This window comes from Arctopsyche grandis, chromosome 4 (assembly GCF_051622035.1).
Source record: "Arctopsyche grandis isolate Sample6627 chromosome 4, ASM5162203v2, whole genome shotgun sequence".
NCBI lineage: Eukaryota > Metazoa > Arthropoda > Insecta > Trichoptera > Hydropsychidae > Arctopsyche > Arctopsyche grandis.
Genome location: NC_135358.1, coordinates 1,889,343 through 1,906,095, shown reverse-complemented (window position 1 = coordinate 1,906,095; position 16,753 = coordinate 1,889,343). Strand labels below are relative to the sequence as shown.

The following is a 16,753-nucleotide window of genomic DNA, read 5'->3' as shown; positions in this document are numbered from 1 at the left end:
AGAAAAGGCCAAAGTAGCTGCACAGCATTTATTGGGTGATTAAGGAGATGCACGCACTGCCAGTGCTCCGCCCAGAATGCCTTGGTATGGCCTAAGTACCTGCTTATAAAAGGCATGTCGCTCAGTGCGTCTTCCTCGACACGTCTGTTTACCTATTGTTATAGTCACGTACCAGATATGCACTCCCACGGTCTCGCGCTGTCAGTTCTGGAAACTCTAGCGGGAAGTGACCGAATGCCGTTACCGATCACTAAATCCATTCGGTGGTCTCCGTTGTTAGCCGACAGATAGATATTCCTCAAAAATCAATTATAACGGCGGCTCCTTTTAGCATATGCTACACTATTATGAATGCAAAATTCAATTGTAAAATGAAAGCTATCAAATAATCATCCTATCAACCAATTGTACATATGTACTTCAACAACGTTCCAACTATGCAGTATCAGACTCGCATAGAGAGCAACATACATACGTACATATATGAACCAGACCACAAGATTAAACATACATAACTTCATCATATACATATATCTTTACATATATCATATGTATATCTTTTAATTTATTTATTTAGGCAGTTTTGACGTCATGGTTGGCTTACGAAAAAAATGTTCACTCAATCGGTGGCCGAGAAGAGGGCCACTCTTGCAAAATAATTCGAATCGGAGTGATCAAAGCGATCGCTTCTAAAACGCTAAAATATATATGTTTGGCATAGCAATTTTCCTTACGTTTGATTTTGAATGTGTCGACGATTAAGCTCTCCCACACCAGCCAAATCGGTGCCAAAACACACCGACTCTATGTAGATATTATATCTACAAACAACAACGAAACGCACATTTTTCCTCACTTCTAAGCGCCACTCCACGCCACTGCACTTTGTTTCGCCAAAACTCTGCGCCAATTTGCCCAAAGCTTTTAAATTGCATATGTATATTCGCCAACTCGTTCGCACAGTGTTGATGTTCATTAGTGAGAGTTATTGCACCACGAATTAACGTGACTTTATTAGTACGTTTTATGGGAACTGGATGTAGTTCAGAATCATTATAGTGGCTCCTCGATGATGGCCGATCAGAATTATCGCACGAAACTAAAATATTTTACTGCTATGTTATTATAGGGAATTAAATATATTAATTTTAATTTAAATCGTATTTTTCCTGATGTTGAATTGTTTCGGGGATCAATGCAATGTGATTTAGTAATCATAAATCAGATAGCTTCAACGAAATGGGATGATAATTATTAATTTATATATATATATATATATATATATATATATATATATATATATATATATATATATATATATATATATATATATATATATAATGCAGGCTGTTTAGAAAAAGGAATAAGTACATTTTTAAGATTCAGTTCTCATCCAAACTTTGAATCTCAACCCAAATCCACTATCAAAAATTACGGTCTCCGTGACGAGACAGAATGTTACATGAGAGAAAACGCAAATATCGGAAGGCAAAGATCGAAAATCGAAAGATCTTAAGTCGAAAGTTCAAAAAAAAATGATGCATGGTAAACGGTACATACTCACTTAATTTGCGCGAGCAGGATACAACAGGAACAAGAGGAACAGGCTTTTCCTCCCGTATTAATGTGCGCGCGCAGACATTTAACATTCTGTCTCGCCACTTAGACTCCAAAAATTAATATTCCAAGTTTTAAATTAAAAATGTAATGGCTTGATTATTTATCGATATACATATACCGATATATTATATACGTTATATTTTTAATATTAATTATTATAATAATTTTCAATTAATCTTGATTATTTTAGTAATCAATACGTGAAATGGACATCGTTAATGTATTTCCTTTATTCAAAGATTAAATTGCTATAAATCTGGTTTTTCCAAAAATGGTAGTCCATTTACATCAAGTGAGTTGATATAGGATGCAGTTCCATACAATGTTTGGCAAAAAGCGTCAATGAAAAAATTATTTATTCATTATTTATTTAAAATTTAGACCACTGTGGAATTCTCGATGCGCCACAATGGTCGAAAATATAACAGGAAAGAAACAAAAACTAAATTAGTTATACAGAAAAAAAAAAATTTTATATATGTACATATACAAAAAAAAAAACATAGATAAAGTAATAAATGCGAAAGTTCAAATGATAATAGTTAAATATAAGGAATAATTGGGAATGTCTTGCACCAACAGTCGGTACCAATATGTGTACAAGAGCTAGCCGTGAATATAAAACATCCCTGTAAGGCCCAAATAGAAGAGAAAAGATTAAAATTCACTCATAAATCACATCAAATTACGAAAATAATGATGAGCGCAGGCTACCAGACAAATAGATTAATTGATAACCTACGCTCACTGAGGTAGAAAATATCAAATTCAGGCACGGCAGCAACGATTTCATTAAGAAGTCGAATAGCTCTTGGAATAGGAGCCATCCGATAAAGACTGTGCGGGCAGGAGGTACAACCATTTAATGATTAGGGTTATAAGGGACATAAATTCCCAACTATCCAATCTTAATTAGGAGTGATACATTTCCATTGTCTATATCTTTCAATGTATCTATATCTATTTCCACCACATTTTTTTTCGCGAACCCGGCTTGGAATCGTTGTTATATTTAATAGTTACTTCTAAAAAAATTAAATATACATAGTTTAATTAAACTCTTAAATTAACATGATTTATGTTTACAAAAATCACGTGTTGATTGTCAATGCTTAGATATATGAGAAATATAAATACATAATAATGTAGAGAAATGAGTGTCTATGTTACAGTTGAAGTGTATCTTTCAGTTGTAATATATTTTGACTAGTTTGAATACATTCCATATAACCTGGTACCAACTACCGTTATAGTTGAAGTGTATTTTCAGTTGTAATATATTTTAAGTTGTTGGAATATATTCCGTCTAACCAACGTAAGTTGATTCATATGGCGAATCAAATTTAACTGGTCGAAATATATTACAACTGAAAATACAGTTCAACTATAAATTGGTACCAGATAAGATGGAAAGGTTAGGTTTTCGTAAAAACATCACTCGACTCGTAAATTGAGTTGGAAAGTCACATTTTTGTGAGTTATCGTAATACGGTACTCACTACCTTTATTCGTCATATCTAGCAAATATAAACGCATTAATAAATTCTAAAGCATTTGCAAAAATATCAGAGCTGTCAAAACTCAACGTTATATTACATTGTTGAAAGTGTATTTGCGCTTGTACAGATATAAATTTTCTAGTTGAATTGTATTCGAATATGAATGACCTAAGAGCACAGTTGGAATATATTACAAATGTAACATCTACATTTATTTCGATATGATCAATAAGTTTTTCAACGGCGCGTACAATGTATGTATATGTAGTCGGCCAGTGTTGCTGTAAAACCTGGTCATACTTGTGCTAAATTAACACGAGGTTGTGTCGGTGTGGTAAATCGAAGCTCTGGCATATTTGGCAATTAACTATGCTGTTTTTCATAAAATTGGCATGAATTCGAACGATTGTTTATATTGAATCCGTGGCCGTTTGTGTATGTAGAAAATAAAGTTCTGTAAAACGGCAGCGGTTAATTATTGTAAACAGAACCTGACCTGTGCACAAAAAAATATTAAGCCTACCAAATTAAAAAAAAAAAAATATATATATATATATATATATATATATATATATATATATATATATATATATATATATATATATATATATAAATAAACATATTAATATCTTAGCTAGGCTTTTCAGCAAATTCATCCAGAACCAAGATATACCAGAAGGATGGAATAACGCAACTATCATTTTAATATACAAAAAAGGCGATAAAAGCGATATCAAGAACTACCGACCCATTAGTTTACTTTCAGTGGTCTACAAGCTCTTCACGAAGGTTATTGCAGAAAGGCTGAAGAATATCCTCGACGAGAACCAACCTATAGAACAGGCAGGGTTTAGGGCAAATTTCAGCACAATGGACCACCTCCAAGTAGTTGGCGAACTAATCGAGCGCGCCAACGAATATCAACGGCCATTGTGCCTAGGTTTCGTCGATTGTGAGAAAGCCTTCGATACAATTAGTCATAATGCAGTACTTAACGCTCTACAAACACAGGGAGTGCCGGAACCCTATGTGGGACTGTTAGCTGCAATATATAAGAATGCCACAGCTTCGGTTAAAATTTTTTCAGGTACAGATAGATTTAGCATAGGAAAAGGAGTAAGACAAGGAGATACAATCTCGCCCAAGTTATTCAATGCGGTGCTTGAGGGAGTTTTCAGGAACTTGGATTGGGACGCAGCCGGAGTAAGCATCGACGGTCGCTTCTTGAGTCACCTTCGGTTCGCAGACGATATAGTTTTAATAGCTCGTGATTCAGCTGACCTACTTAGCAGACTAACACAGCTGGACAGGGAAAGTAGAAAAGTAGGATTAAAAATTAACTTAGATAAGACCAAACTAATGTTCAATAGTTATTGCATGCCTGATAGCATCCCATTAGATGATAAACCAGTAGAAGTAGTAAATAATTATTTATATTTAGGTCAAATAATTGACATATCTGGTAGTTACGATGAAGAGATAAAGAGACGTATGAAATTAGGATGGAGTGCATTTGGACGGATGAATGCTGTTTTTAAATAAAAAATGCCACTCTGCCTGAAGAAAAAGATCTTTGATCAATGCGTTTTGCCAGTGATGACGTATGGATGTGAAACTTGGACACTGAACGCCAAGATGCTACATAAAATCCAATGCACTCAAAGAAGTATGGAACGCTGTATGCTTGGCATAACGAGGAAAGACAAAAAGTGGAACACGTGGGTGAGAAGTATGACAAGGGTAGTGGACATTGTGGATAGAGTGAAGAGATTGAAATGGCAAAGGGCGGGTCACGTAGCTAGGAGGATGGACGAAAGGTGGACAAAAGAAGTGCTTGAATGGTACCCGAGAGAATGCAAAAGAGTAAAAGGAAGACCGCAAGGAAGATGGGTGAACGAAATTAGAAAAATGTGCGGAATGAGATGGATGAGTGTTGCACAAAACAGAGACGAGTGGAAGCGTGTTGGAGAGGCCTTCATCCAGCAGTGGATGGCGAATGGCTGTAAATGATGATGATGATGATGATATATACATATGTACATATACCAGTGGCGTACGGTGACTTTTGAACCAGAGAATGCTGTCCAAAATACGATCATTTTATTTTTGTAAATTTTATTTTATTCTTCCAAGCATTGTCATATTTATATTTATTAAAATGTCTTTGATATGTTTTCGTTTTTGAATGAAAATTCAATATTGGTGTGGGTTTTGGGGTCTTAACAACATTGTATCTCTTTTTCATTGTATGGTAGAGAAGCAAATGTCCTTGTTATCACATTTTTAATTAAACAATTGCAATTATTATTAACAACGCGATCAATCCACTTGCAATAAATAATAATTTAGGACGTAATAAAATAATAAAAGTAAATAACTTACGACATAGCGTACTAAATATCAATCAACGAATCATGCGAAAGTCCATACATAAAAAGCGAATCAAGTCCATACATACGCAAAAGGAGATTTTGCTTCCAGAGCGAGTGTCGCGCGAGCGAGACGACTGTAGAGTCGTCTCACTCATGCGCATACGCAAGAGTGACAGCTCACTTGTGCGCATGCGCAAAAGATTTGTAGAGGACTTCAGCATCCATGGTAATACAAGCTTGATGGGAAGCAAGCACCGGTCGCGCAGACGGCTACGGCCTTTCAACGGGGATACTCGTTTATGTCAATTTTGGATCAGACAAAAGATCGTATATATCATAATCATATAATCAAAAATAAATAAAACTAAGAAATTCAGAAAACAAACGGTATGAAAATATTTTTGACTCAAATTTTAAGGGATCATCCGTGGACGGCACGCCACTGATATATAGATACATATGTATATTATAACTAGTCACCGGACCCAGAAGGTGCCGCGTATTGTTCAAAGGTTGTAAATGCATTGTTAAAGGTTTGCCGAACCTTTTTTACAAAGGATTTACAACAATGGAACAATGGATAGCACTGTGACTATCCGGTGTCTAATTATAACATACGAATAGGTGTTTCAAATTAAGTATATACATTTGGATTATACATACTTTTCTTTTTAAACTATTCGGTTTATCATCTATTCACTTACATTGTATTGTATATGCGTATGTGTTATATATAGACATCCTGGAAATTTGCACGTTTTCCGTTCAAATGTTCTTTATTTATCACATTTCAATTATACTCCTTTATACTTACATACATACATATGTATATAAATCACCGACTGTCTGGGTAATTTTTTAACTTCATTAATATTTACTGAATGATACTTATTACGTACTGTTTAAAGTATACCATGTAAAATGCATTACATACATATGTAATACATAAGATCGATTTTTATGCAATTATATTTTTATTATATTTTAAATTAACTAAAGTAAAATAAATATATGTATTGTGATAAAAAATCAAAATACATATGTATTAAATTTGACCATTTTTGTTTGACCAAAAAAAAAAAATCTTGCCGATGTTGATATATTATATTATATGTATATGATTTTTTTTATAATGATATAAATACAACAATTGATCTAAACTGATAGAGTAAATGGCCTGAAATTAGCATAAATATTATCTAAATAATACATACATATGTACATATGTATGTGCATCTTTGAAACCTACATGAAAGTTTTAAAAGCTACATACATATTATGAATCAATTTTTTTTTATTTCCAATATTAATTATTAATTTACGTAGTTTTTTTAGGTCCTTATTCTTATATACATATGTACATATTATATACTTATTTATGGACACAAGTATTGTACAGATTTAGAAGAATTGTAGACATTTCCTTTATAGACATCACAAAAAGACGTACACATTAGAATACGCTCACTTCTCATTGATGAAATGTCGAAATAGAACACTAATCGTAACTTGCAGATTTATGTTTGGTGATCAGAGGTCGAAAACCTTTCAAGAATGTGAATGGTCAATACATTAAATTTTAAGTGCTGTAAATTCTATTGAAAGTGGGGTCGAATGAAATGAAATCAAATTATGACTTTCACGGTTGAAATTGAAATTTTTATAAATTGTTAAATTTATGTATGAATATGATATTAAAAGGAGTGATGAATTGTGACATTGATTTTACTATAACATTTTTTTTACGGACTTGAAATATATTGACCTTTTTCTTATCTTATCATCGAAACTCAATATTATACCAAAAAGTAGGTGAAATACAAAAATTATCTTGTTTGATATAATAAAATGTGTGTTTAATAGCATATATGACGTATGTATGTATGTACAATAAACATAATATATACATACATACATTCTCCTCTTTATACAATCAATTTCCGTTTTAACGAATACCAATATAACGAAATTTCTAGTCCCGAAAACAAATAACGGCACATGTTTTCCAGTTACGTCGACTATTTATCGTAATTAAATAATTTAATAGAACCCCAGAAGTCCATAATAAAATGAAATTTGACTGTATTGATAAAATAGCTTTGCAAGATCCAAATTATTACATCTTTTTGAATTTTTTCTTATAATAATGTCAGGTTTTTAATTTAGACGAATTCAGGTATAATGAATTTTCCTAGGAAAGACATTATTTTACATACTTACGCATTCCGTTACAAATAAGACCTATTAATATAAAATATAGACTGACTTATATGTGAGCTGTTATAATTGCAAGTTCACTTTTCTTCATTTCGAGAAATATCTCACAAAACATCATATATGTAGTATAATGTTTATAAAATGAGCGAATTTGTATTTCACACTCGCTAAAGCTTAGACGTCAAACCTGAATTCCTTTGTAATTTTTCGTTTAATATTTAAAAATTGATTTAAAAATAATATAAAATGCTTTTGTGTAATTTGATTTTGATTTTTAAATGCTTTTTATTATTACGAAATTATGTTCACAATACATCTTATATCTATTTTAATAGCTACTGATCTACTGATCATTTTTTATTTTACGATTTTAATTTAATTTGGTTAGTAATCATAGTATTACATTATTCTAATGTTAATGTACAGCATAATAGGAAAAAGAGCTCAAAGACCTATTTACAATTCTTATAAATGCTCATAATACATCTAATACATAATATTAATTAAAGACTCTTTAAAGTCGATGACCTAAAGCAGATTGTGTTTAGGTAATCTGTGTGTTATATACCCAGTGGCGGCTCGGCCATACGCACTGCGGTACTGCAGTACCCCCAAGGAAATTGAGAAAAATTTAATATTATTATATACGTAAATGTATGTATATTATATGAAAATATCAATACTATTTAAGCGTGTATTAAGCTCGCCCGCACACCGATACATCCAATAATGATTACATCGCGGTTCTAATATCAGAAAGTGAGGCATCGTTTATGATTTTGTGCAGTACGATTTTCGATGGAATTGCTCGAGTGGGCGAAGGAGGGGCGCGGGGGCAGCTAGAAGCTTGGTCCGTACTGCACTCCCAACAGTGCCATGTAAACACATTTCTTGTTGCGTTCGTGTGCGTCGCTCGAAACGCTCCTCACTTTTCGTCATTTCTTCTGCACCTTTTGTCTTTCTTTCTACACCTCTTACACTTTCTACCTTTCTACACTTCCTTCTACACGTCACTCTAAGTATTTAAGATGGTATAAAAATCAAGAGAAGCTGAGCCAATGTTTTCAAGAAAAATATTCTTCCGAAAATACTGATAAAACAATAACAGATTCTACCAATTTACTGAATACAATTTTTTATTTTAGTCAGAACTTTTTCACAAGTTAATGCCGCATGTAGAAATTATTTATAACCAAATGCAATCTAGTAATATCGATGCATTTTCAATTAAAGAAAACTTAAAAAGTTTTACTAATGTCATTATACAAATACAAGAAAAAATAGAAGCCAAAAATATGTGATGCATATATTATCGCACATATTATAGAAGCCAAAAATATGTGCGATGTTATTATTAAGGATATAAAAGAAAGATATACTTTTTCTAATCAATTAAAAGCTGTGAAATTATTTAATAAAGAAAATTTTGAAAAGTACTGAAAGAAAATGCCAATGAAAGATCTATGTACTACTAACTGTTGAATCATATCCAATGCTAGATAAAGACAAACTTCAAACTGAATAAGAAGTGTTTTACTCAAGGAAAGAAATGCATAGTATTAACAATTTATTAATATTTTTAAAACTTATTTTTGCAATCAATTTATGCAAAGTTCGTGTGGAAATAGCAAAACTTATTCAAATTCTGCTTACAACTTCAACTACCTCTGAGCCAGAACGGTGTTTTTCATCAATAAATAGAATAAAGACAAACAATGGTTCAGGAAAGATTGGCGGCTTTGTCTATGCTGTCAATTGAAAAAAAATGATTATGAACAGGAAAAAATTTAACGAAAAGGTGATTGATCTTTTTGCAAGGAAAAAAGACAGAAGAATCAATTTTATAATGAAATAAAATACATATAATGTTTAATTTTGATAATATTGATGTTAATAGACATTTTTTTTTATTTTTAATCAACCGCAGCACCCCCAGATATCTTATCCACGAGCCGCCACTGGTTATACCTGAAGGGTATAGACATTTTGTTGTAATCACCGAGACTCTTCACAAGTGTGTTAGTATGGTTATTAGTGATTCTGTCATAGAATCTACTGGTTAGTTTGTTAGTAATGTCTGTAACAAACGGAATATTATATATGGCATGCAGTTTTTTCAAGTTAGTATATATGGGTGTATTATAAATTATTTTTAGGGATTTAATTTGTATTACTTAGAGCTTGGAAAGGAAATAAGTTTGTAAATGCTCTCTTACACCCAATCACTTCGGTGTAGAGTTACTAGCGGGCGTCACGCCATTATAGAGCGTGTACACTCGGTACCATCTAACGTGGGAAAGTCTGACAGCCTCCGACACAATGAAAGGTGACAGGTGTAGTGTTGTGATGAGACCATGTGCGTCTCCGGTTATCGAAGAGTTGGCGACGCCAAACACCAAGCAGTGATTCTGTTGTAAGTAAAGTAAGTCGGCGCGGGCGTGCTCCTCCAAAATAGACCACAGACTATTTCTGTTCCCAAACAGAAATACCCAAAACGTGTGCCAACATGGCAGGCCGTGGACACCCGACATGCGCTGCTCCACCTCGGACACTGTTGGCCATTTGCGGACAATAAATTACCCAACGAACCAGGGGACAACAACCGAAACTCAGAGACAATCCCCCCCCGAGTGTCCAAGTCACTCAACAAAATAAGGTTGCCGGGTGAAAAATACGAAAGGAGGACAATTAATGACTTTGAATTGAGAAATGAATAGAATTGGAAGAGTCAAAATGAAAAAAAAAAATGCAGTAATTCTCCAATATTAAAAAAAAATCAGCACTACACGTTTTGAAGTTGAATTAAGGGGGTATTCTAGTCTAGAGGAGTGCTACTCAAACTATGATCCGCGGCCCATTACCGGTCCGCGGAGAAAGACGTAATTAAAAAAATAAAACAATAGCTTATGTCAGAACTATTTCAAAATATAGACTGGATAGCCAAGCTAGATTATTTGACAGATATTTTTTTCATTTTGAATGACCTTAACTTATCCATGCAAGGAAGAATGTCATCTTGTTTCACAGTGGCAGACAATACAGATGGGTTGAAACGAAAACTAAAAACATGGAAGATTCGTGTTTCAAAAGATTGCTATGACTAAAGAGCGGACCCAGAGCGCGCTCTTCATTGTTCACATGTTTTAAATCCATTGTTAAATGTTTGCCGAACCTTTTTTACAAAGCATTTACAAAAATGGAACAATAGACGGCGCGCTTCCGGTCCTACCTCTGGCTATGACATGTTTCACAATTTGGCTGATATTATTCCATTTGGGCCTCGCTGTGATTTTATTTTTATTTATATTTTGTTTTATTTTATTTTACTTTTTCTTTCTCCTTTGTATATTTTTATATACTATTTTAATTTTTTTCAGTGTAAACAAAGAATGGGATTTATGGATTTATTTTTAATTTTTACACTTTTGTTATTTTTGTTCTCTCTGAATGATGTATTATTTTCCTTTTGTTACTTTTTTTTTATTATTTTATTTTACCATGTTTTCTGCTTTTGCTTTTTTCCTTTATTTACAGTTTACTTGTTTTTATATCATGTTTTTATATCTTTTTCAAATGTAGGCCATTGTGGCGCATTAGGTTCTTCCTGTAATGCCACAATGGTCCAAAACTATAAAATAAATAAATAAAAATAAATAAATAAATTATTTACGAAGGAGGGGAGGAGCTTAATATGACGCCTTTGCGCGATATAATCAGTTGTCATTTGACAAATTTATCAGAGCGATTCGATTTCTATTTTCCACCAGATGACGATCCACGAAAGGGAAAAGGATGGATACGAAATCCATTTTTGCCATGGAATTATGATATATCACCTAATTTGGAAGATAAACTAATTGATCTGACTGCAAATCAAGTATTTAAACAATTTTTTTCAACCATATACATATATAGCCTTTTTATTTTAAAATATGATGCTGGTCCGTGAGAATTACTGAAAAATATATACTGCTCCGCCAGCTGAAAAAGTTTGAGTAGCACTGGTCTAGAGGCATGAATTGTAGGTAGACTGCGGATAGAGAGCGTGTTTTTTCCAGTAATCGGGGCGGTTTGGCTCTATTCACAAAGCTAGAGTGCAAAAAAAATGGTTCGGCAAACCTTTAACAAAGCATTTACAACAATTGAACAATGAAAGGCGCGCTTTGGGTCCGCACTCTAACTCTAGGTATTGTTACGTACGCCACGGATTAAGCGAATAGAATCCCAGAGACTATGTGACCGTTCAAGGGTTATATGTTAACGGATTAACTAAGTGCCTGCACTTACTTCCAGGATTATATCTGGACTCTAAGTGCATTCAGGCTAAACAATGACCGTTATTAGTCCTTTCTCAGATCGTGGGAATACATATCCGAATATGTGACTATTCAATAGGTAAACAGATTAGACATCCTGAGAGATCTACCCTTTATAATACGGTACGTAGGCGATATCAGGTCATTCTGGACTGAGCACTGCCAGTGCGTGTATCTCCTTAACCATCAATAAATGCTGTGAATTGACTTTGGCCTTTTACTTGGATCCTCCACCCACCCCTACGCAACAGTATTTTTTCAGGTGCAATAAAAAAAAACAAAAAATATTTTTAGTAGCCATTATTTTACCAAATATTTATTAATGTTTGAAAAATACATAAAAAAAATTTAAAATTCAAAAAGTTACAGGCTGATAAAGTGAGGGGTCTCAAAAAAATGGCGCGCCCTGTTTTAACGGTTTTAACCCTCCTAGTAATCTGATATAAAAAAAACAAGTTAATTCTTAATCCAAACAAATGCTGTAATCGTCCAAACTTTGGAAAAGTCAAAAAATAGCCGCTGTTTGAAATAAAAGCAAAATAGCGGCTTTCTGAAATAAAAGACATTTTTTTACCAGTTGAAACAGAAACAGAAAATTGAAATTTTGTTATAGTTTTAGTTAGTGCGATAGAGTAATGTATAGAGAAGACTCACACAAAATTTGAAGTAAATTGGTTCAGAAGAACTTGAGATATCAAAAGTAGTTTCGAGAAACCCGCGTTTAAAGTTTCCGCCGGTTAGATGCCACGTCACTAACAAATACGAATATCTCCGAAAATAATTTTAATTTTGAAATATCCTCTTAAGTACATATTCTTAAAGGTTTAAGCTTTGAAAATATGAAAAAAAAATCGATGTTTTCAAATTTCTAGACTAGAAAACCCCCTTAAGTTTCAAATGATAGATATAATGAATTTCGTTCATTCGTCCAATGAAATCAGTGAGAATAGTCGTTTTACATTTCTATTGTATTCAGAGAAATACAAAATTTCGAAATACTATCTAAAAATACGAACATGTTAGGACAAACAGTATTGTGTTTACATATACATACAAACAGTATTTTGTTTACATATACATACATATGTATTGTATTAAGACAATTCGTAATGAAATAGAAAAAAAAGAGGACCATTTTTATTTATATACATAGTGTTCCGGTTTCCGAAACCGCGACGGTCAAGTCGGACGAAGGGGTCAATTTCAAATGAGCAAACGGTTTAATTTGAAATGAAAAAGCGTCAATTTGAAATTAAAAAGGTTTAATTTGAAATGAAAAAGGGTAAATTTGAAATGAAGAAAGGTCAATTTGGAATGAAAAACCTTTATAAATAAAAATGGTCCTCTTTTTTTTTATTACATACCCCTTCTTAGCTTGCATACGATTTGGTCGCGTGACGAAGTTTGGGTTCTTATCCGATCGTTTTCAAACTTTGCCACTTTGCTCGGTTTGGTCATCAATATAAGTGGAAGTTTCAACCGCCATTACGATGCTTAGATAATATCGTATTAGACACGTTTGAAAATACTGCATCGTATTACACGGTGACGTTTATCTGTCACATTCATCATTCACATCGGTAGTTCATTACTTTTCTCCCTGCCATCTCGCTGTCAGATTTAAATTGTTTAAACGCCTATAATTTTTTCTTTTTTCACTCAATATTTTATAAAATTTGCTTTATAGGTTTTCATTATCTCTCATATATATTTTTAGTTCACTCAAAGTGTTATTACAAGCCTCATATTAGCTTGTTTTCTATTTCATTACGAATTGTTTTGATACAAAATACATACGTAAAGAAAATACTGTTTTAGAAGAAAAGCTATGATAGGGCTAGGGTCAATTTCGAATGAAAAACCTATACGTACATTTATACCAGGAAGGTCTAACTGGTAAACCAAATGCGCCTTGCTGGCCAATTACAAAAAAAAGTAATAATCATCGAATAAATGAGAAGAACAACATGTTCACACACACAAACACATATGAACATACACCTACACATAAACACAATTATACATACATACATATTTACATATACATACATACATACACTTATATACATACATAAATATACATGGATTTTATTTTTATTTTTACATATATACATATAAGCCAGCAGTATGGCTTAATGGTAGCGTGTATGTTTAGCACCAAGTGATCAGTGGGTTCGATCCCTCATACTGCTGGTTATATTTGGGGGTATTTGTGACTCCAAATCGATCGTTTCTTATCAGAGTTTGCCAATTTTATCCGATCATTATTGAAACGGTTCCTCGAAATTGGCAAAAATTATCTTTCCCGTCGTCACCAATTTTCTGTATTTATTGTGTGTATAATTTGTAAAAATTATGTACAAAATCTAAATCCATAGATGTCGCAATGGATTAATTCTGTGATTAATTAATTAATTGTTATTTCGTGCTCTTCAACTTCTGGATATACAATGATTTATGTAATAATAAAATGCTGCATTGTTTATAATTAATTGTCCAGGAAGGCGCATTGGGCTCTTCCTGTCAACCATTCCTGGTATATACGTATCTATGTAAAAATAAAATAAAATAAAAATATACCAGGAAGGCCTAACAGGTACAATGCCCAACAATACAGGTACCCAATGCGCCTTCCTAGACAATAAATTACAAACATTTTTATTACATAAATCGTTGTATTTCGAGAGGCTGAAGAACACGAAATTAAAAATTAATTAATTAATCCATAGAGACATCTATGGGTTTAGACTTGTACATATTGTACATAAATCAAATTCAGGTATTTTTGACATATCGGGTAGGATGATTTTTGCCAATTTGATGGAGGAACCGTTTCAACAATGAAATCGGATAAATTAGTAAACTCTGATAAGAAACGATCGACTTCTAGTCACAAATATCCTAGCCTGGCCAGCAGTATTAAAGATTAGCACGGAATCGAGCCCGGTAACCTCTCAGTGGTAAACACTAATGCAACCACCGAGCCGTACTGCTGGCTGATATATGATAAGCTTATCCCAAAATCAATAGTATTGTTGCGTAGGGATGGGTGGAGGATCCAAGTAAAAGGCCAAAGTCGTGTCACAGCATTTATTGATGATTAAGGAGATACACGCACTGCCAGTGCTCCATCCAGAATCTCTTGATATGGTCTAAGTACCTTCTTATAAAGGACAGGTCGCTCAAGGCATCTTCGACGTCCGGTTACTTCCCCATTGTTTAGTTACGTACTCGGATATGCAGTCCCACGCTTTTCACGATGTCAGTTCTAAGAACTCCACGGGAATGCGACCGAGTGCCGTTACCGCCGCTAAGTGCATTCGGGGGTCTCTCAATGTTAGCCGAGTTGCACTTAAGCCTGGAGATAATCCTCAAAACTAGCTACAGTATAATAGTATTCAGTAGATGGGAGTAGACCAAATACCCGAGTACAATTTAAAATATAAGAAAAAGACTAATATATACTTTGACATGTAACTACAATTGCACTGGTCTATAATTATGTGGTTTAAATGTTCCTAGATTGAGTATAATACTCTTGTTCTGGTTGGAATTCAAGTTTCAACTGAAAATTCCATTCAGCGTTGTAGTAAATGATTGTTGAAATGGTTTCACGTGCGTCAATCATATTTCGCGAGAGAGACGAGCGCCATATGTTTCTTGTTGATTCTTTCGAACGCTCGAAAGATTGCTTTCAAAAATAATATTAAATACGTATGTGAAGAAGAAAAAAATATCCTTGACCCGACCCAAGTGAGTGTTTATAATTTTGGATTTGATTTATTATCGTATTTAGCGCGAATGGTTCACAAATATGTGGATTTAATTAGACATAATTATTTTGCGGAAGCGTTTATCGCCACGGCAACAAATCTAGTCGCTCCAAAGAGGTGTTTTATTAAAATTTTGATATTTAAAGGAGTGTGTGGAAAGAACAGTTGAACTTTAAGTTATTGCGTGCTGAAAAACAGTGTGCAGATAAATATCCATATACTACATATAAGTATATATTCCACATTCATATAAATACAAGAATAACATAAACATCTAATTTTGAATCCACAAATAAAAATCTGTAAAAGTTAATGTTTGCCACGAAATACTTTTTGATTACTTATTGTAAACAAAGATAGTTCGTCAGTGGAATTTATTTTTCAGGTATGTATGTAGATGTCAACACAAATATGTATAGATATAGCCTATGGGGAGCGGTTGGATTTAAACTACAGAATTGTTGTAGACACGACTATATGAAGAGCGGGAAGGAAGTAAAGTTGCGCCACTAACATGGCCAGATCGGTCCCAACTCACAGAATGATGATCCAAACTTGACCATGTAGTAGGGCCCTTACTAGCCTATTAGAATTGCATATTATGTATAGAGTACGGACTCTTTGTTCAATTGTTGTAAATGCTTTGTAAAAAAGTTTCAGCAAACCTTTAACAATGCATTTACAACATTTGAACAATTTTACAACGGCGCGCTCTGGGTCCGGGCTTTAATTATGTATGAACTAAAGAATACTATCCGCACTTGCATGACACCTTCAGGATACGGGTCGTGCTGGATAGGTATGAACAGACCTTTATTATTACATACCTCCTTTATTACATAGCTTCTTTACGTTTCACTTACGATTACAATTCAGGAAAAAGTTTGCCTCTTATCCGATCGTTTTCATACTTTGCCATATTGCTCATTTTGGTCATCAATATAAATAAATGGATC

At 33.4% G+C, this 16,753-nt stretch overlaps 1 protein-coding gene across 1 annotated transcript in view; it reads left to right on the top strand.

Moving 5' to 3' along the window:
• The window catches only part of LOC143910314 (uncharacterized), a 30,862-nt gene that overhangs the window by 3,136 nt on the left and 10,973 nt on the right, over positions 1–16,753 (top strand). The window lies entirely within an intron of this gene.